Source organism: Canis lupus, chromosome 11, assembly GCF_048164855.1.
Source record: "Canis lupus baileyi chromosome 11, mCanLup2.hap1, whole genome shotgun sequence".
In the NCBI taxonomy this organism is placed as follows: domain Eukaryota; kingdom Metazoa; phylum Chordata; class Mammalia; order Carnivora; family Canidae; genus Canis; species Canis lupus.
The window spans coordinates 52,719,109-52,741,175 of record NC_132848.1 but is presented as its reverse complement, the minus strand read 5'-3'; the positions used below and the strand labels follow the sequence as shown (position 1 = coordinate 52,741,175).

Here is a 22,067-nt window from a genome sequence, read left to right as displayed (position 1 = left end):
TTAAGACTAAATTTTTTTTCACTAGGTCTCATGTGATGGCTCAGATGGTGGTTCTCAAGTATAGTCCCTACAACAGTAAAATCTGAAATATGTAGGAACTTGTTAGAAAGCATATTCTCAGCCCACCTGAGACCTCCTGAATCAGAAACTGTGGAGATTGTTTGCATAAATCCTCCAGGTGATTCTGATACACACTAATGTTGGAAAGCCACTGATTTAACTATTTAAAGACTCCTAAGTTGATATGAAGTTTCTTCCTGTGTTTTCAAAATATTATGCTGTGGCTTTTAGCATTATTGTTACTAATGAAAAGACTGCTGCCATTCTGTCTTTATGCTTTATTGAACTATATGAAATTTCCAGTATCTGACCATATTTTATTAAAGTAAATTTACAAGTAATAAAACTCAGCAAAGTATATAAATAAATGAGTTGTGGCAAGTGTACAGCAATGTAACCACCATCACAATCAAGATATAAAATATTTCCAACACCCGAGGCACCTGGGTGGCTCAGTGGGTTAAGCGTCTGACTTGTGATTACGGCTTAGGTCATGATCTCAGGGTTATGGGATCAAGCCCCAAGTCAGACTCTATGCTCAGTGGGGAGTCTGCGTGAGGTTCTCTCTCTCTCCCTCTGCCCCCTGGCGCCTCTCTCTCTTTCTCTCTCTCTCCCCTCTCTGTCTAAAATAAATCAATAAATATTTTTTAAAAATTTCCAACACCCAAAAACATTCCCTCATTACCCATTACAGCCTATTCCCTCCTCCTATTCCTAGTAAGCTCCTGATCTGCTCTTTGACACTATAGATCAGATGGAATTTTCTAGAATTTCACATTCGTGGAGTCATACAGCACATGCTCTTTTATATCTTGTTCCTCTCATTTAGCATAATGCTCTTGAGATTTATTCTTCTCATTCTTATCAGGAGTTTGCTCCTTTTTATTGCTGACTTAAAATTCAGCTATATGGATAAACTACAATGTGTTAATCTGTTCACAAGTAGTGGACATTTGGGTCAATACAGTTGTCTTGCTTTCTAGCTATTTACAGATGGAGGGCAATTTCCACAGCAGTTACTCCTTCATACACAGAAGCGACATCCCTGCTCAGTCATTTTTGATCTACAGTTGATCTCTATTTTGCATGGCTTAATCCAACAGATATCTGTTCTTTCTATCTTCAAGTTTTAGGGTTTTCTCTTATACCTTGAGTTTCTATATTTCCACTCTTCTACTAGGTTGAGATTTGGATTTATTTTTATTTATTCTACTTAACTCATTTGTATAATTTCTACTTGAAGACTCATATCTTTCCTTGATTCTGGAAAATAATCAGCCATTATTTCTTTAAATATTTGCTCTCCTCTCATCTCATTTTTCTTTCTCTGCAATCCCTACCAGACATCTGGTATAACCTCTTATTTCAACTTCCATGTCTCCTAATTTCCCTTTTGATTTTTCTGTTTTTTCTGTCTGTGCTCTGCATTCTGTATAATTTCTTTAGGTATTTTCTGTAATTCTAATTCTGTCATGTTCTCTTCTGCTAAACTAAATTACTATTTAATCCAGTTGTCTCAGTAAATTTTCTCAATATTTCAACTTCTGGGGTTTCTGTATGTTCCAGTTATTGATTGCTACATAGCAAACTATCTCAAAACTTAACAGCTTAAAACAACCTTTTTATTTTGCTCATGATGTTGTAGATGAGGAATTTAGAAAAGTTTCCATCAGAAATTCCAGCCTAGGATCTCTTATGCAGTTGCAATTAGTGTTTGGAGCTAGAACAGCAGGTGCTAGAGGAGTTGTAGATGGCCAGAGATCTCTCTCCTTCTTTAGTCACAGGACCTCTACATGGGGTCACTTTGCATGGGCTAACTTGGGCTTCCTCACCCCTGACAACTCCTAGGCAGCTGGTCTCCTTACATGGCAGTTCAGGACTCTACCACAAGTGGTCCAGTTAGCAAGGCAAAAACTGCCCCACATTTCTGATTTAACCTCAGAAGTCACAGTGTCACTTACACTTCATTCTATTAATTACAAGTGAGTCCCAATCATGTCCACCAAGGGAGGTAACATAGACCTCACCCCCCCCTTTTTTTTAGGCCTCATCTCTTGATGGAAGGAGTATAAAGGACATATTGTAAGAGAAAAGCATGTGGGATGGGAAACATTGTTGTGGCCATCCATGTGTAACAGCTTTGGAAGATCTGCCATGCTACAGGATTCTCTTTCAAATTCCCCCTTTTAAAAAAAGTATGTCCTGTCCTTACAAGTTCTCCCCTGCCCCCACCACCACCATTGGAATACTTTTAAACACACTTAAAGTGCCTTTTGCATGATGTCCTGGGTTGTGGATAAGAACCCGTCAGGCTTTTCAAGATTGCCTTTGCTGGGGGTTCACCGATTACATGCAAATATTTAGTTTAGATTTTTGGCACAGAGTTTCTATGTGATGACGTTATTGTGAGAAATTAAGCCTGCATTGCCAGCCTGCATAGGCAGCATGGAATAAGGATATTTATTTCTTAGCTAACTCTTTTGTTATCCACGGCCCAAGAATGGGAGCCTGGTGCATGATCTGGAGGGGAGCCTAATTATGCCTACTCCCATGTGCAGAACTAAAGACTTGACTGCCCTTCTTTCCACTTGTTAAAATTCACACCCAAAGATGCTGGGATTACTCATAAGACATATAAGTAGCCCTCACCTCTGTAGATTCTCAATTTCTGACACCTGGAAATTTCTTCTTTACAAGCTCAGCTATACATTAAAAAAAATTTTTTTTTTTAGTTTCTAGCACCTTTATGTGTTAGGAGTAGAAAGAGGATTTCCCATGTCTTCTTGGGCCTCATCTTGACCAAAGTCAACTGTGTTTCTAAATATACAGCTTTGGACTGCTGAATGCTTGCATTTAATGGGCAGATAAACTCTTTTTTATGGATCACCTAACTTCGTTTTAGAAGAAAATAGGAGAATCAGATTTTTGTATGGAGGGGTAAAGAAGGCATGGGTGTGTGGATTTGAAGAATAGACAAGTTCAGAACCCACTGGATTCAGGTCATAATGTCAAGGACCCATTCTTGAAGAGTTGTTCTGGTGTGAGTCTGCTCCCCCAGTGAGAGTCCAGAGGACTCTAATACCATACCAAGTGGCAGTCCCTATTCAATGACCTTTCTATTCCTAACAACTGACTCTCCAGTCATCAGTTGGGTAGGAACTCTGAACTGTATATTTCTCAGAACCCTTGACCATAAGCTCTCCACTTGAGGGGGAGTAATAGCTATACCGTGCCCTGCCATGATTCTGTCCAGGCCACAATATTTACCAACCCCAGGAGAATTCCTCAGAAAACTGAAGTGAACATTCTGGAAAACCAGCAAGGTTTAGCCTACTTTTCCTTTATAGGGGAATAAAACATAATAGAGCATCAAGAACCAGGGCAGCTAGAGGGTTCACCCATGTCACAAGTGCAGATTTTAGGCACAGGTGAGATAGGAGGAGGTGAGAATACTAAGGAAACTCAATCTGATCCAGCAGAGCCAGTTCTCAGGGGGAAAATATAATTTTTACTAAAATTAATCTTCAGTGTATTTTCTCTTATCTTCCCCTCTTCTTGATACTTATTCAAAGGGAATTATTTTCAGACTTCTATCCAAAACTGTCCTTTAAAATGGAGACTTGTGGGACACCTGGGTGGTTCAGCAATTGGGCGCCTGCCTTTGGAGCAGGGCGTGATCCTGGAGACCTGAGATTGAGTCCCACATGGGGCTCCCTTCATGGAGCCTGCTTCTCCCTCTGCCTGTGTCTCTGCCTCTTGCTCTCTCTCTCTCTCTTTCTCTCTCTCTCTCTCTGTGTCTCTCATGAATAAATAAATACAATCTTAAAAAATAAATAAAATAAAATGGAGACTTGTGAGGGTTCATATTTATACAACTGTTCATGTATAAGTAAGATGATAATAATAAAGATGATTCACCAAACACTACCCATTCCCCAAGGTCCAATCAAATTCTCACCTCCTATGTTAAATCTTCTCTATCAACACCAGCCTATTCTGACATCTTCTTTCCTCTGACCTCCAATTTACTGTCTATTCCACTCACTGGTCACGTCACACATGCCTCAGGATTTTTCCTGTCATTGTCTCAAGTTATTTATCTCTAATATTCTTTGTAAACTTCTAGTATATTGAGTTTTGAACTCTCTAACCAGATTATAGAATTTTTAAGCCTAGGAATATACATTGCACATTTTCATCTTAATAATTTATAGTACTCACCATAGGCTAAGCATGACACAAGGGCTCCATAAATATTAATAGATGATAGCTTATTTGTTCACTGTTCTTGTTTGGAAGTTTACATGATATACCATATATTCAGAAACTGAGATGCTCTGGAATACAAAGAACCCTTGAAGAGGTGATTCTGTCTCAGCCCACTTCAGTTTCCTACTGCAACATGGAGATGACAACACTTGCTGTCTCTGCCACACTGGTAGATAAGACGCTTGTTGTTATGGATATTAGTTGTTTAATCATAAATCATACGTGACATAAATATCTTTAAATATAGCTTACTGTAAAGCCTTGGCACAAGTGTGCTTCACTTTATACAAATGACATAGCTCTGAAAAATTGGATGAAAAGTGAGTTTTCACTGATCTATTGTTTGACTTTATCATTTAAAATTTGATACGGGTCTGTCCATTGTGAAATTAAATATGCAGTAGGAACTTGAAAAAAAGAGAGAAAAACTTGGGTCAGATTAAATGGACTTGAAATAAGGGTTCTGCCCTAATTGTATATTTTTAAATCCAACTTTTTTTCCTGTACAACAACATGGAGAAGATCCATCGATGATCCATCATTCATATCCCTCTTTGTGAAATTTGTACCCTCCCTACTCTTGCTTATTCTCTTCAGAACCCACCTGGTGAAACTCCAAATGGAGTAAGCCAAGTTTCTGCTTTCAGGCTTCTTGAACCTTAAACATCGAGCTCCTTTGAGGATCATATTGCCCTGTAGATTTCACCATTACCAATCTCCTCAATCCTCTAGTGGTATCACCACCACCAGAACTCATGGTAACTGACTTTGTCTCCCACTTAGCTGGAAAAAAAAATGCAAATATGTGTGTGTGTGTGATAAAATAGGAACAACCTCAACAAAATTGCTGCTTTGTTCAGCCCCGCCCACATTCCCTCCCTAACAAACTTACATAACTGCAATATGACTTTGGGTGTCCCTCTGACTATCAGAGACCTAAGTAATTTGACCTGAGCCTAAGCCCTCAATTTCTCTACCTGCATAAGTCAGGAGACCCTCCTTAAGGTTTATGCAAATACAACACTTTAATTGCTTTTGTCTTATCTATTCCTTTTGCACCTTGTGTTTTCTCTGTAAGGAGCCCCTGATAGCTAGGATGCTTACCTTGGCCTCTTCACTATTTTCCACAGGAAATCCAATTACAATAATGGTTTCATGAATTTCATAACTTCACTGAAGGCTTGAGGAATTAGTTATGAGGAGGTATCATATAAGACATACACTGCCTTTCACCAGTATAGAGACTTTACACCCTATCTCCTACGTCAGAAGCCATCCAGAGCCCCTGCTCCTGATCCATGACCTTCAATACCATGAGCTATTGAAATGTAGCTTACTTCCTAATGTTTGTCTTTTGAGGTGAGTCTGGCCATTCTGTCCCATCTTCAGATCTTTGGGATTCTGGAAAATGAAATTTTCAGCATGTCCTTTTACTTATCCTTTTTGAAACTTTTCTTTGCTTCCATTTTCAGTGGAAAGGCCACCTTTTATTTTTTTCAACAGTTGAAGCCTTATTCTACCACTCATTCTTGGGGTTCTGTCATCCTCTGAGGCCTTGCTCTACCAATTATCTCTTTTCTTTCTTGCAACTTTCCTCACAGCCTATAAACATGCAAAGTTAATTTTCTCTTGAAAGGGACAAACAGTATTAAACTAAAAAGCTTAAAAAAAAAAAGCTTGTACACAGCAATCAATCAACAGAACGAAAAGACAACCTACAGAATGAGAGAAAATATTTGCAAACTATGCATCTAATAAGAGGTTAATATCCAAAATACATAAGAAACTCAAACAACACAATAGCAAATAATAATAATCATAATGGCAATAATAACTCAATTAAAAAAAGGGCACAGGATCTGCATAAACATTTCTCAAAAGAAGACATAGGGATGGCCAGCAGACATATAAAAAAGTGCTCAAGATCACAAATCATCCAGGAAATGTAAATCAAAACTGCAATTAGATATCTCCTCCCTCCTGTTAGAATGGCTACAATCAAAAAGACAAAAGCTAACAAGTGTTGTTGATGATGTAGAGAAAAGGGAACTCTTGATTGTAAATTGATATGTCTATTATGGAAAATGGTATGGAGATTCCTCAAAAAATTAAAAATAGAACTACCATATGATTCAGGAATCCCACTTCTGGGTATATACCTGAATGAAATTAAATCAGGATCTCAAGGAGATAGCTGCACTCCCTTGTTTACTGAAGCATTATTCACAATAGCCAAGATATGAAACCAACCCAAATGTCTTTCAGCAGATGAAAGGATAAAAAAGATGTGATGTGGGGAAAGGGCGCAGGGTTTGAAAGATGGCAGACGACGTGGACCAGCAACAAACTACCAACACTGTAGAAGAGCCCCTGGATCTCATCAGGCTCAGCCTGGATGAACGAATTTATGTGAAAATGAGAAATGACCTAGAGCTTCGAGGCAGATTACATGCTTATGATCAGCATTTAAATATGATTTTGGGAGATGTGGAAGAAACTGTGTCTACTATAGAAATTGATGAAGAAACATATGAAGAGATATATAAATCAACAAAACGGAATATTCCGATGCTTTTTGTCTGGGGAGATGGTGTTGTACTAGTTGCTCCTCCATTAAGAGTTGGCTAAAACAATTTATCATGTATGGTATATAGGAGATTTTGTATGATTGCCTCTTTAAATGTAGAAGGCATCCAATAGAGAAACCTACGTTCATTTTGATATGAAGAAATGACCAAGGGGATCCCTGGGTGGCGCAGCGGTTTAGCGCCTGCCTTTGGCCCAGGGTGCAATCCTGGAGACCCTGGATCAAATCCCACGTCGGGCTCTCGGTGCATGGAGCCTGCTTCTCCTTCTGCCTATGTCTCTGCCTCTCTCTCTCTCTTTGTGACTATCATAAATAAATAAAAATTAAAAAAAAAAAAGAAATGACAAAAAAAAAATGACTAAGGATTTTTCCACTCCTGAAATGAGATGATTTGCAGATAACTCAAAAATTCTTAAGCCAAGGGCATTTTAATTTTTTTCCAACTCTTTCAATAAATGTGATCACCAGGTGATGTGACATACATACACAATTTAACCATTAGAAAGTCCTGCCTTTGGGGATAACATGGATAAACCTCGAGGACATTATGCTAAGAGACATAAACCAGACAGAGAAACAAAACAAAACAAAACTGTGTGATCTGACTTACATGTGGAATCTAAAAAAAAAAAAAAAAAAGTATAACTCATAGAAGCAGAGAGTAAAAAGAATGATGGGTTCTAGGGCTTGGTTGAGGGGATAGGGAAATGTTGATCAAAGTGTAAAAAGTTATAGTTACACAGAATGAAAAAAATCTAGAGATCTAATATATATGCCTGATTGCTATATTTAGTAATACTGCACTGGACACTGGAAATATGCTAAAAGAGTAGATTTCAGGTGCATTCATCACACAAAAATTGGTAGCTATGTGATGAGATGACATGTTATTTAGCTGGACTATAGTAGTCATCACTATATATATATATATATATATATATATATATATATATATATCAAATTATCATGTTGTATGCCTTAAATATACACAATTTTTATTAAAAAATACATAAATGGAAGAAAACAATTAAAATTATTTTCTATTGTACTTCCCTTCAAGTTATTATCCTATGTTTTTTTCTCTCCCTCATGGTCAGGCAATGGAGCTGTCTACCACGGTTTCTTCAGTTCCTCTGCTCAGTCCCTTACTCACTACAACCTGGCTTCTGTTCCACCACACCATTAAAACTGCTGTCCCTTTGACCACCAATGACTTTCTTTTGCTAAGTAATGGCTAACAATAATTATGGCTAGGATTTAATGAAGGCTCGCTGTGTGTCAATTCTTCTTTAAGTACTCATACATCTACTATCTCATTTGTTGTCCCATTTGTCATATAAAATAGGTACTAAAAATATGCCCATCTTACAGGTCAGAAAACAGCCTTGGAGAGGTAAAGTAATACGTCACACAGCTACAAATTGCTAAGCCAGGACTTGAACCCAATTCTTTTTTACTCCAGTACCAATGATTGGATGTCTAGGTCATATACATTCTCTATTTGCAAAATGTGACCCTGTTACCACTCCCTCCTATGTGCAATTCTTTACTGTTTCAGTTTGCATGAATCCACTGTCTCCTACTCTCTATAGCTACTCAGTCTTTTTTCCAGGCTCTTCTTTTTTGACCCATGCTTTAAATGTCATAACTCTCTGGAGTTCTGTTCTTGGCCCTCTTTTACTTTCATACCACATCATCTCCTTGGGAAGATTCGTATATTCACTAGGAAACTCTTAGTACTGTTTGTTGACTACAACCAACTGCAAGTCTCCAGCCAGATCACTCTCTTGCTCTCCAGATCTGAATATCTAAATGTCTTCTGGACCTAACTTGGAAACAGTAATTTAGTAGGTTTTAAGTGAACCTGTCTGCCTCTGCTGCTGTCTCACCCTGAAAAAATGTTTTTTCTTGAGTGAAGGGCATTCTCATCTACCCTTTTGACCAACCAAGTTGCCCTTAACCTTCCTCTCCTGCAACTCTCACATGTAATTAAACAGTCACCATGACCAATCTATTCTACCACCTAAATAACCCTCTTTCCTTTACAGTCACTTTCCAAGTTCAAGGATACATAATTGCAACAGTCTCCTTGCTGGTCTTCCTGAATCCAATCTTGCCAGCTTTGATCCATTCTTTAGTCTTCAAGCTATAGGTTGGTTCAGATATTTACTACATGCCTCTCATTATCTTTGGACTAGCAGCTACTTGGGGTTTGGCTATTGCTCCATGTGTCTCATTCTGGCACCCAACCTAAAAGAGTCATGGCCACCCATGAGCCTACTGTGGCCAGGGTGATCATTCCAAAATTAGAAGGTTATCAAGGTCTCCCTTGATCAAAATTCTTTAGTGGCTCCCTAATGCTCTTAGAAGACAATCCAAACTGATCATGGTGTATCAGTCAGCTGTTGCAACATTACTATGTAACAAACTACCCCCACATCAGAAGCTTACCATAAAAAAAAATTTTAAAAAAAGACGCTTACCATAACAGTCCCTATTCTCATGCTCCTAAGTCCATAGATTGACTACAACTAAACTGAGCTAGGCTAGAATTCAGTCTTTTGAGCCCCAGGATCCAAGCTATAAGGAGGTAGATTAGATTCAGATCTTTACACAGCATAAACGATTTCACAAGAAAGGCCCTGCCTTGTCATCAAAGTTCTTAGCACAGAACCTAGTCTATAGTAGATGCTTACTAAATGTTGTTGAATGACAATGAAGCCAGATAGGGCTGGCTTTGGGGAAACCAAGAACTTAATTTCTGTGTCTGCAGCCTCCCCATTCTGTATGCCATTTTCTCCTTTATTATGTGCCTTTTCTAGGAAGCTGGTTCCCTTGTGATCATTTCCCTCAGTTCACCACTAAAACCCACTCTCACAAAGGCCATGCATCCAGTAATTTACACATTAATAAAAATATCAGTCTGTTAACCCTTACAGATTTATTTGGCATCTGAGCTTTTCACTGAAGAATCTGTAGCAGGACTTGGACTCCTACTAAAGGAATTTAAATTACCTAGTAAAAGTAAAAGATAAAGAAAAATTTAACATTAAATAAATGGCAAGTTATATTGTCCTCCAGGTAAGGTTCATTCAAAAACCAGTGTCAACTCCCATTAGTTTATCACACAAATGTCAGCTCAACCCCTTCACTATGTTACTGAGAGTTTCACTCAACTAGGTGCTTTATTTTAAGCTCTCCAGGATGAAAGCTTTCTTTGAATATACTACGGATAAAGACAGCTGCCGCAGACAACTATCTTCCCATAACACACCAACATTCATGCCAGCCTCTCCCACGATTAATCCTTCAGCCTGTGGTGTACACATGGCTTCTTCCAGCCAGATCCCAGAATGCCCCTAGAAATAGGTCATCTGAAATAAACATCAACCTCACTTTAAAAAGATTCTATGCCTATGTGGTCATAACCCAAAAAAAGAGTCCTTTGGGGAAACAGGACATGTAAACAGCAGAGCCCAGGCATCCTTGCATCCTGTTCTTCCTTCTCAATGGAAATTTCATATTTGACCTCTCTAAAATCAACAGCTTTCTATTCTCTCCATTGAGTTTGGGCAATTTCTTTCCCTCGTCTCTGTTTCCATTGCTTTGGCCCCTCAACATAATACTCATAACAATAAACATAACTAAGATGCACCTCTAAGCCTGATTACTGGAAATGGGAATTGCAGAGTGGAGTGTAGGGGTGCAGAGGAAACTAATATTTATTGAGAGATTTCCACACACGCTGTTCTATTGTTTTACATACAGGATGTAATTTAACTCTCATAACATTCATCTGAGGTATCTATTATTATCTCTCTTTGTAAATAGGAAAGCCACAGCTCAGAGAGGCTAATTAACTGATCCTTGGGTCCCACAACTAGTAATCAACAGAGATAGAATTAGAACCCAAATCTGACCAATCTCCAAAATCCATGTCCCCAGCACCTGCTACATGTCTCCATGATTGAGTCTTCTTAATGAAAGAATAAAAGACACATTTCTAGAATTGTGTAGTAAGCAAGAAAATGTTTTGATGAACCAATCAACAATCTTCCAATTAACAACCTCATAAGTGCTGAGCTTCAGTTAGAAATTACAGAGGAGACAGAGAAGTAGGTAATGGGCTCTTTCACCTCCAGTAGCTTATGACCCAGGAGAGGAGAAAAGCATCTTGCATCCAGGCAATGGATAAATGCTCAACTGTGTAATACAGTCCAGAGATAGGTTAAGCCAGTGTGCACTGAACAAGAAAGGGACCAGTCAGAGATCTAGTTGGAAGAAACTAGATTAAAGCAGAAAGAATTTATTTAATAGCTAGTGGGCAAAAACCACAATGATTTATCACTTCACAGTCACTAGAATGGCTATAATAAAAAAGACAGATAATAACAAAGAATATTTGGCAACAAAGATGTGGAGGAGTTGGAACCCTCACATGTTACAAAATAGTGCAGCCACTTTAGAAAACAGTTCATCAGTTTCTCAAAGGTTAATCACAGTTACTATGCCAGCAATTCTACTCCTAGGTATGTACTCAAGAGAAATGAAGAGAAAACATCTGTACTTGTACATGAATGCACATAGAGATGTCCAGATATCTATCAACAACCCAAATACCCTATCAACAGACGAATGGATAAATAAAATGTGGGATAGCTATACAATGGAATATTATTCAACATTAAAAAGAAATGAATTACCAATACATGCTAAACATGGATGAAACTTGCAAACATTGTACTACATGAAAGAAACTAATCACAAAAAGAATCATATTGTACGATTGCATTTATGTGAAATGTTAGAATAGGCAAGTTTATGGAGGTATTAAATAGACTAATGGTTGACTGGATCCAGGAGTAGGGGAAAGAATGGAAAGTAACTGCTAATGGGCATGGGGCGTCTTTTGCAAGGACAAAAATGTTCTAAAATTAGATTGTGGTGATCATTGCACAATCCTGTAAATTTACTTTAAAACATTGAATTATACACTTTAAATGGGTGGAGTTGTATGATGTGTGAATTATATCTCAATAAAACTCTTTAAAAGTCTAGTGGGTGCTTACAGAATCTCAAGGAGGCTGGAGAGCTGCACTTAGAGGTTGTGCAGGCAGAAACAATGCTCTAAGTTATTTGGGCAGCTGGAATGGCAAAGGCATCATAGCCATTGCTGCTGGGCACAAGACTGTGCTGCTAGCCCAGAGGACCCAAGCAATTCAGCTTCAGCAAGCACAGCCATTACTGCTTCTGGAAGCCAGATTATTTGCTGTTGCTGCTTCAGCCCCCACTGGCCCCCAGAATGGACTCTGTACCATCCCTGCTTTTTCTCAAAGCTAGTTTGGGATGGGAGCATTTCACTGGAAGGGCCTAAGTCACCTGCCCACACCCTACCTAGCTGCAAGGAAGGCGAGGAAAATGAGTGTCTGGCATTGCCAGTGTTGTAGGGGAAAATGAACCATGCCCTATAAGGGTAACTCTCCATACATAGGAAGGAGGCTGCCACAAGGAATGACTAATGGTGCTGCAAAGGTTTCTCAAATTGGAAATAGCATTAGCTGCTCTTTGAAAAATTTTTAAAGATTTATTTATGGGGGGGGGGGGTACAGGGCAAAGGAGGAGAGAGAGAGAGAATCCCAAGCAGGCTCCATGCCCACCTTGAAGCTCCCTACGGGGCTCGATCTCACGACCCCGAGATCATGACTGGAGCTGAAATAAGAGCCAGTCACTCAACTGACTGAGTCATCCAGGCGCCTCTCTTTAACTGCTCTTTGAAGACTGGACAAGATTTGGACCCAGAAAATGAGAAAAACACTGCAACTGAGGAAATTCCATTGGAGGTGGGAATAAAAGCCTAGGTTTTTCAGGAATTCACAAGATCCTCCAACAAAATGGAAAGATAAGACATGCTGGTGTCTTAACAGATAACAGATAATAGAGAAAGAATGGCACCAAGCTCTGGGATATGCAGCTGAAGAGGCTTTAAAAGAAAAGTTACCGAAGGTAGGTCATTAGAGGATATCCTCAAGGTCCAAATCACTTGTCAGAATTTCTCTGTACTCTTGTAGTCACCAGGGCCTTCAGTGACAACTGGAAAGTTAGAACCAACCAGTCCCCCAAGTATCACAAAGGAGGCACCCAGGTGGTTTCTTCACTTCCTTTGTTTTGTCCCCTTGCACGCCTGGGCAGGAAACAAAGCAGTGGAAACAGGGGCTGCTTTTGAGGTGTATTCAAATGGGGGCCATGGTGGCAGTTTGGGGGTGGGACATGTTATTTCTAGCTTAGGCTGTTGAGACTTTGCCAAATGACTTCTTTTTCTCCCTGTATCTCCCATGAACACAGGATAGATTGATCCCTTTCTCAGACAATCCCACATCATTTCTTTCCATTCTTTGGAGCTCTAAATCTTTGTTCCACCTGGGTAGCTGGAATGATGTAGGGCAGTCTGGAAGAGGGTCTGGCCCTTTCACCATAGTTCATTTCATTTTTATGCTCCCTTTCTATCTGGCTTTTCTTAATAGCTTTGAGATGAATTTCCTTTCAGCCTTGCTCTGGCCTTGTGAAAGCAAAGAGTTGAGTTATTACACACGATAGGAGCATTTATTTATCTGGCTTTCATCAAGATAAATAACAAATTTATATAAAATCTTAGCACATCAAAAAAATTCCAATGTAGAAAAAATAACCAAGGTTTACTTAATGGTTTTGCAAAAACTTTGTCATAAAATCTCAACATGGGAAATTAATTGCTAAGTAGTATCTTAACCTGAAGTCACTTATAGCACTATGGGGCAGATGGAAGAGGTGAATTTTAGGAAAGTCTCACCATGGAGCTTTAAAAAAAAAAAAAAATCACCACATCAGCGACATCATACATAAAAAGCAGGGATGATGGATTTGCCATCAATAAATTTAATAGCAGCCAGAGCACCATTTACTAGAAATTCACTTTGAGTCTGAATTATTTTAAATAAGGCATCACACATAAGGGTAAGAAAGAAAAAATTCCCAGCTCAGTTTCCATTACTTTCCCAGCCAGTAACTTTGAAATAGTGTAGAATTTACAGGTCAGCAGCAAAAACTCACTCAACCAGGGAGAAAATGGGCCATTTCTCTTTGGTGCCCAACTGAAGACCCCACTTAGGAGCTAATTCCTGATTCTTGAAAAGTCTTTTAACTATATCATTTCTTGATTTTAACTGGTCTGAAGCAGCTCCCCAGGATACAAGGAAATGTGAGTGGATTGAGTTTTCCCTACATTACAAAGAACATTATCCAGGCTCCCAAGTGGCAACCCTTCCAAATTAGTGTTAAAGACTATGTCACACCAACTAAGAGGAAAACACAAGACACAAATGTTGGCTTTTGTCATTGGCAAGTTAGAAATGCTGAGCAAGTGGAAGAGAGAAATATGCGTTGGAGTTTTGCAGCCCATTAGAGGAGTTTGCCTTTCTGTTCTGCCTTCCTCCATAGAACAGGGCCTGCATGAGGATTCAGAATGGTCATTTGGCTGGTTCTCACATTCATGAAGGGCTTCAACTTCAGACGTTTGATGTTATCGTCAAAGGAGGACATCCATCCAGTCCCAGAGATGTAGTGACTAAAAGAGGAGGACATTCATGTAAAACTTTCATGCATCCTGTTATGCACTATACATTAACATTTCAAATATTATTATGCAAATAACCCAAATACACCTCTCTACATTTAATGTAAATGACATTTAAAACACACTACAAGGGATCCCTGGGTGGCGCAGCGGTTTGGCGCCTGCCTTTGGCCCAGGGCGCGATCCTGGAGACCCGGGATCGAATCCCACATCAGGCTCCTGGTGCATGGAGCCTGCTTCTCCCTCTGCCTGTGTCTCTGCCTCTCTCTCTCTCTCTCTCTATGTGACTATCATAAATAAATAAAATTTAAAAAAAAAATAAAATAAAATAAAACACACTACAATTTTTTTTGCAATTCTAGTTTTGACATTTTTAATATAAATGTGTGTATATCTGTTATTCTGTTATTATATATTATATAATACCGAATGCCTCAAAAATAGAGGAACAAAAGAGAAAGAAAATGATCTGAGCTTCTCTCAATTTCTCAGAGACCCTGTATAGAAGGCTATGTTTTACCTTGTTAATGACAAAATGCTATCCATTTGACTCAGTTTAATTGGTTTCAATTATTAACCAGTCCTTAAGATTTTAAGTTCCAGAGGTTATAAAAGCAATCTGTAAATAAAAATAATAGTTACTATTCAATAAGCACTAACTACAGGCTGGCCACTCTCCTAGACCTTATCTGTTACTTTCTTTAACCCACAACAGTATCCAGGTAAAGATTATTCAAGTAAAGATTATTATCCTCATTTTACCTATACATAAGCTGAATTGACATGTGCCTAAAATCACCCAGATGATAAAAAGAAGAACTGAGATTTGAACCCAGATCTCCAAAGACCACGTTCTTAGCCACTACTCAAAGATCATTTAAATGGCAGTTACTAATTCAGTAGGAAAAGTAAAAGACACAACTGATAGAACATTCCAGAGAACATCTTCCTGAATCAGTACTAAACAAATACTGTCAAATTCTACTCTTGGCGCTATTTTCCTAGACTTCATGTTGATCAGTTCCCATCTATTAGCTCAGTTTTCCTTTGGACAGAAAACTATCATACAACTAACTAGGCTTCAGCTTTAAATTTTTGTCTTCTCTTGGGATTAGACCTTGACTAGGATTTGGATAGTTCAGAAACTCCTCAGCAACCATTCACAGGTCACTATTAGAGTGATAACCTTATTTGCAGAAGATAATGTTATACTTAAGCTTTGGACTACCTTGCTTTTTCCTCCGTGTACCCAATAATGTGCCTTTATTTTTTTTTATGTTATTTATTTATTCATAGAGACAGAGAGAGAGAAGCAGAGACACAGGCAGAGGGAGAAGCAGGCTCCATGCAGGGAGCCCGATGTGGGACTTGATCCGGTGACCCCAGGATCATGCCCTAGACTGCAGGCGGTGCTAAACCGCTGCGCCACCAGGGCTACCCATAATGTGCCTTTAAAGCGAAGAACTACCAATGCTCAAATATTTTCACTAGCCTAGTTACAGGTCATATCTTAATTTTAACAAATAATTGTAGCATTTTATTTTTTTTTTAATTGTAGCATTTTAATAGGTAAGATAGGTACATGGAATAACATTTAAAAAGTGAAAAAGGACATGTAGTGAAGTCTTGCCACCTACCTACTCACTCCTGCCCTAGTTCTGTACCAAAAAGTAACCACTATACTTACGAAGTATTCCATGAAAGAATAAGGATTAAATATATCCATTGAAATGTCAGTGTCCCACTCTGAACATTGCATTTTTAGTGATAGGTCTTTAGGATCATTTCATATCTGCACAGGGCTGCTCTCCATTTTTTGTGGCTGCATAGTGTTCCATTAAGGGATGCTCCATTATGGATTTAACCAGTCTCCTTTTGGTAGACATTTAGGTTGTTTCCAGCATTATGCTATTAGAAACAATGCTACAGGGATGCCTGTGTGGCTAAGTGGTTGAGTGTCTGCCTTCAGCTCAGGACATGATCCCGGGTCCAGGGATTGAGTCCCGAATTGGGATCCCTGCAGGGAGCCTGCTTCTCCCACTGTCTGTCTTAGCCTTTTTTCTGTGTCTCTCATGAATAATAAATAAAGTCTTTAAAAAAAAAAAGATTTTAGAAACAATGCTAAGGTGAATGCCTTTTGGCATGTCACAATTTACATATGTAAACATATCTATAGGATTAATTTCTAGAAAGGAAACTATTATGTTAAATATAATCTGCCTTTTCTAGAAATTGTGTCAATTTACACTTGCACCAACAATTGCCTGCTTCTTAGTATCTTCACCTACACAGTGTGTTACAAACTTTTGGATCTTTGCCTGTCATTTTTAATTTGCATTTCTCTTATTATAGGGTTGATTGAACAACTTTTCATATGTTCACAAGTCATCTGTATTTCTTTTTTTTTTTGATAAAGCACCTATTAATAACCTTTGCCAATTTTTCTATTAGTCTGTTGATACTTTTGCTTATTAATGGATAAGAACTCTTTTTATATTAAGGAAATAAACCCTATGGGATATGTGTTAATAGTTTTTTTTTTTAATTTTGTTGCTTGCTTTTAACTTTATTATTTCTTGGCAAGCAGAATTTTCTTATTTTTATGCATTAAAATTTATCCATCTTTTCTCTTACGGCCTATGGGATTTGCATCAAACTTGAAAACCTTTTCCCACATTGATGTTGCATAGGAATTCTTGCATATATTTATGGCTTCCTTTTCTTTAAGATTTTATTTATTTATTCATGAGGGACAGAGAGAGAAAAAGAGAGAGAGAGAGAGGCAGAGACACAGGCAGAGGGAGAAGCAGGCTCCATGCAGGGAGCCTGATGTGGGACTCGATCTCAGGTCTTCAAGATCAGGCCCTGAGCTGAAGGTGGCGCTAAAACCACTGAGCCACCAGGGCTGCCCTATGGCTTCCTTTTTTTTATATTTAAATCTTTTATCCATCTGGAATATATTAGATAATTAGATACAAGAAGAAAAGTCATGATCCAGTTTGATTTTAATGTTCTAATGATTGTCGAGTGGCTTAAAAACCATGTTGAATTTCTTTTCTTTTTCATATAATGTTTTAGAAGCACATTAAGAAGAAAATTGGTGGGGATCCCTGGGTGGCTCAGCAGTTTGGCACCTGCCTTCCACCCAGGGGGTGATCCTGGAGTCCCGGGATCGAGTCCCACATCGGGCTCCCTGCTTCTCCCTCTGCCTGTATCTTTGTGTCTCTCATGAATGAATGAATGAATGAATGAATGAATGAATGAATAAATAAATAAATAAATAAATAAATAAATCTTAAAAAAAAAGAAGAAAATTGGTGTTACCTTCAGCCTCAGATTCTTGTAAAACCCATACCAAACAATACAAAGAAAGGAGCATCGTTACCTCTTAAGAAATAAGCTAGTAGGGGCACCTGAGTGGCTCAGTGGTTGAGTTATCTGCATTTGGCTGAGATCATGGTCTCAGGGTCCTGGGATTGAGTCCCATATCAGGCTCCCCTCCTGGGGAGCCTGCTTCTCCCTCTGCCTATGTCTCTGCCTCTCTGTGTGTCTCTCATGAATAAATAAATAAAATCTTTAAAAAAGAAAAGAAAAGAAAAAGAAATAAGCTAGTATAAGTGGAACATATTTCAAATCTGGACAGACAAGTTTTGGGAGGCTTAAAGCTTATAAATTTGTGGAAAGGAGGGCATTTTTCTTAATGTTCTTTAAGAAAAATGATATAAAATTACAAATACAATATTAGATATAAACCTGAATATTTATTTAGAATGTAAGGAAAAGGGATCTTTGGGTGGCTCAGCAGCTGAGCGCCTGCCTTCGGCCCAGGGTGTCATCCTAGAGACCTGGGATCGAGTTCCACGTCGGGCTCCCTGCATGGAGCCTGCTTCTCCCTCTGCCTGTGTCTCTGCCTCTCTCTCTCTCTCTGTGTGTCCCTCATGAATAAATAAATAAAATCTTAAAAAAAAAATGTAAAGAGAAGTTACATAACAAACTTAAAAATGGAAAAGTGAACACATTCTGCAAATATTAGAAAATACAGAAAAATTACATAATAAAATAATCTAATAATATTTTTATTAACTTCTTGACACTCCTCCATAGTATTTTGGCTGCATATTCTTTGATTGCTTCTTTGTATGACAAGGATACTATAATATTATTTTCCATAGGGTAATGAGAAAGATAATTCAGTTTTTCCTCTACCATGATTGCTCAAAATTTGTTTTTTATTAACGATGGTATGGAAATTTTCCTTCAGCATTAAATGTGATATTGATATTACCATATAACTTTGTAGGACTATTGTCAAATTTGGGGAGATCTCTATCAAATTTCTTTCATATATAAAACATAAGATTTCAGATCATTTCAAAGTTTCTTATTCAATGACTAACCTTTAATTATCTTTGAATTGATATCTAGTGGCCAGTTTGTCACCAATGCCCTCATTTTAAAGTTTACATGCTTTTTTAAAAAGATTTTATTTATTTATTTGTCAACGAGAGAGAGAGAGAGAGAGCACAAGTAGGGGAGGTGGCAGGCAGAGAGAGAGAGGGAGAAGCAGGCTTCTGGTGTGGAGTTCCATCTCTGGACCCCGGGATCATGACCTGAGCAAAAGGCAGATGCTTAGCCAACTGAGCCACCCAGGAGCCCCTACGTGGATTTTATATAATTATTAGTTATCCAGTATTTTATGTCAAATCACAAAATAATATAGATTTTTTCCAGTATTTTCATATGATTTTATCATCTTCACTAGTTGGATTATTAAACAAAACAGGAGTTTATTCATTTTACTACTCAAAATGCATCTCTTCCATTTAGAGAATCAGCTGCAAATTTTGTGGGGTCAAATGCACTTTTTGTTGTCTTTGCTTGTCTGCATTGCTTTCACTTAAATTTTATTTATTTCTGCATTGCTTTTATTTCATTAATTTTATATGAGCATTTCTTGATCAAAAAGAAAGCCAGTAAGTCACAGCTAAAACTGTACTCTGAGGAAAAAATATAGCCTCAGTACCAAAAATATATTTATTTGTAATGAATTTATTTTTAAAAAAGTAGTAACAGAATGAGAAAACCAAAAGAAAGTAATAGGAGATAATAAAGACAAGGTTGGGATTATTGAAATGTATAAAAGGTTGTGGAACTCTCATTAAATCCTCAAAGTTTAATATTTGAATAGGACCAATAAAATGGGTAAATCTCTCTCAAGCCTCAAGAGGGGCAAATATAGAAAAAAAAAACAACAGATTGGGAATAAGAAAGAAGATAGTATGAGAAAATATGGTAAGTGAGTACTAAATTAAACTCTATAGCTATGATTTGAGAATATAAAGGAAATGAATATTTTTGTATTAAAACATAACACTACATTAAAATTGAAGAGTCAAGGACGCCTGGGTGGCTCAGTGGTTGAGCGTCTTGCCTTCGGCTCAGGGAGTGATTCTGGGATCCAGGGATTGGGTCCTGCATCCGGCTCCCTGTGAGGAGCCTGCTTCTCCCTCTGCCTATGTCTCTGCCTTTCTCTCTCTATGTCTCTCATGACTGAATGAATAAAATCTTTAAAATCAATTACCTAATTCATTAATTAAATTGAAGTTTCACTCATGTTGCAAGATGCATCAGACTCTGCCTCACTGTATCCCAAAGGAAGGACTTAAGTACATGCAGAATTTAAAAAGGCAAAAAGTAATAATTTATTACCTAATTTTAAAAGCTCTCACCCACCTGAAGTTACTAAAGGTCAAAACCTGGAAAATTAAAGAGAGAAACCTGTCAGAAGGCTTTCTTTGGAAATAGCTCAGCTGTGATTCCTACTCTCCTTCTCCACCAAAAGGAGAGGGGAATGTTACCTGCTGACCCCAAGTCAAATCCTAGAGATTTCAATTGGACAACCCAGAAAGCTTGATTTGTATTGTCAGGAAGGAGCCGGGGGTGGGGAAGAAGAGCACAGTTGTCTCAGTTGTCTGAGGCCTTAGTCCCATCTAAGAAATCTCCTGAGCAAGAGACTAGCCATTCCAGTGGCAGAACATAGGGCTCTGTATTGGGACTGATCTGCCCTGCAGTGTTGTTGGGACAGAGGACAAGGTTTTCTTCCCTTAGACCAGACATAAGCTTTGGGGGAAAGAGAATCGGCGTTTTTGATTCTTGCCAAGAGCACAGTGTGAGAGGGCTCTGAGAATCCAACAGAGAGAGTTTATACAGTGGTAATGGAGGAAGTAAAGACCAAGGACAGAGAGGATGCATAGAATTCATTGCCCAGATCACTAGATTTCCTGTCAGAAGGACCCAGCTGGAAAACTGTGAAAAAACTATACAAGTGTTCATAAAAGAAAAGGGGGAAAAAGAAAAAAAGGAAAGAAAAAACCAGAACAAAAAACAGGCCTAGGAAATGTGAAGTCAGCTTATAACAGTATCTGTCAAAAATGAACTTTCTACCCATCTTTTCTCTCCTTCCTCTGGGCACATTCCAGCTCCAAAGGGATTGGAAATAGCAACTAATAATTGAGTGGAGGTGAGTAAGAGATCGAAAAGAAGATTGCTCTCTAGTGATGATGGTGGTGGTAGTCTCATTCTTTCATCTCTCTGATTCCCTATTTAAAAACAGTGCAGTGGATAGCAGAATCAAAAACCCATGCATGGATAACACTGATAGTAAAACTATTGACAGGGTAGCCACACAAGTTCCAAAATACAAACAGCTGAGGACAAATGATCAGGAGCCACAGACCTGTGTGGTAACTCAGACCACGCATAGAAGAAAGCAGAGAGAAGCAACACAGCATCAGATAGATATGAAAACATAAGACCCCCAAATACCTGCTACCAGGTATTTACTAGAAAGGGTGAGGGAGGAAGCACCAGGTAAAACTGTGAGGAGTTTGGCCCAACCAAGTAGCAGGTGAGTGCTAGGGGCCCCTTTTGAGGCTGAAGACCCTGGCCCCTCTACACTGCCCAAACCAACCTCCTAGGGCTCCTTTGCAGAATAGGGCCTCATACCGAGGAAGAAATGTTGGAACTACTCAGGGTTCTGGTCATGTAAGCAAAACCAGAAAGTAATGTGTAAAGTTACACATTACATTACTAATTACAAGGTAATTAGATTACATCAAACTTTTCACCATATAGCAGAGAAATACCATATAACAGAGGATATGGAAGTCAAATAATTAAGAGACACAAAAGAAGAAAATGTGAGCCAAGGATTTTATATCCAGAAACATTGACTTTCAAGTAGAAAGGGCACAGATAAAAGATTATCAAAATGCAGTAATTCAGAGAATAGTGTACCCATGAGCCCTTCCTGAGGAATCTACTGGAGAATGAACTTCAAACAATCAAAAGGACTAAAGAGATATTGACATAAGGACTGTTGGTGAACATTAAATATAGAATATATAATTATCTGTAGGACCAAAACTAAATGAGTGTTAAAAGGAACAGAGTCTGTCTAGTAGGTAATGTTTATGTGCTCAGGAACTATAGATACAATACATTTATTAAAAAGATGGAGGGGAAAAAAAAAGATGGAGGGGG

The 22,067-nt window shown here is 38.4% G+C and overlaps 2 long non-coding RNA genes and 1 pseudogene across 3 annotated transcripts in view; 2 read left to right on the top strand and 1 right to left on the bottom strand.

The window, feature by feature from the left end:
* LOC140600207 (uncharacterized) overlaps positions 1 to 22,067 on the top strand; it is a 263,881-nt gene that overhangs the window by 212,291 nt on the left and 29,523 nt on the right. The window lies entirely within an intron of this gene.
* On the top strand, positions 6,649 to 7,065 carry LOC140642295 (U6 snRNA-associated Sm-like protein LSm3 pseudogene; annotated as a pseudogene).
* LOC140600205 (uncharacterized) overlaps positions 11,307 to 22,067 on the bottom strand; it is a 75,746-nt gene continuing 64,985 nt past the window's right edge. Inside the window, exon 7 of the long non-coding RNA XR_012003419.1 lies at positions 11,307 to 14,516. This is a non-coding gene — a long non-coding RNA (uncharacterized lncRNA). The remainder of the gene's footprint in view (positions 14,517 to 22,067) is intronic.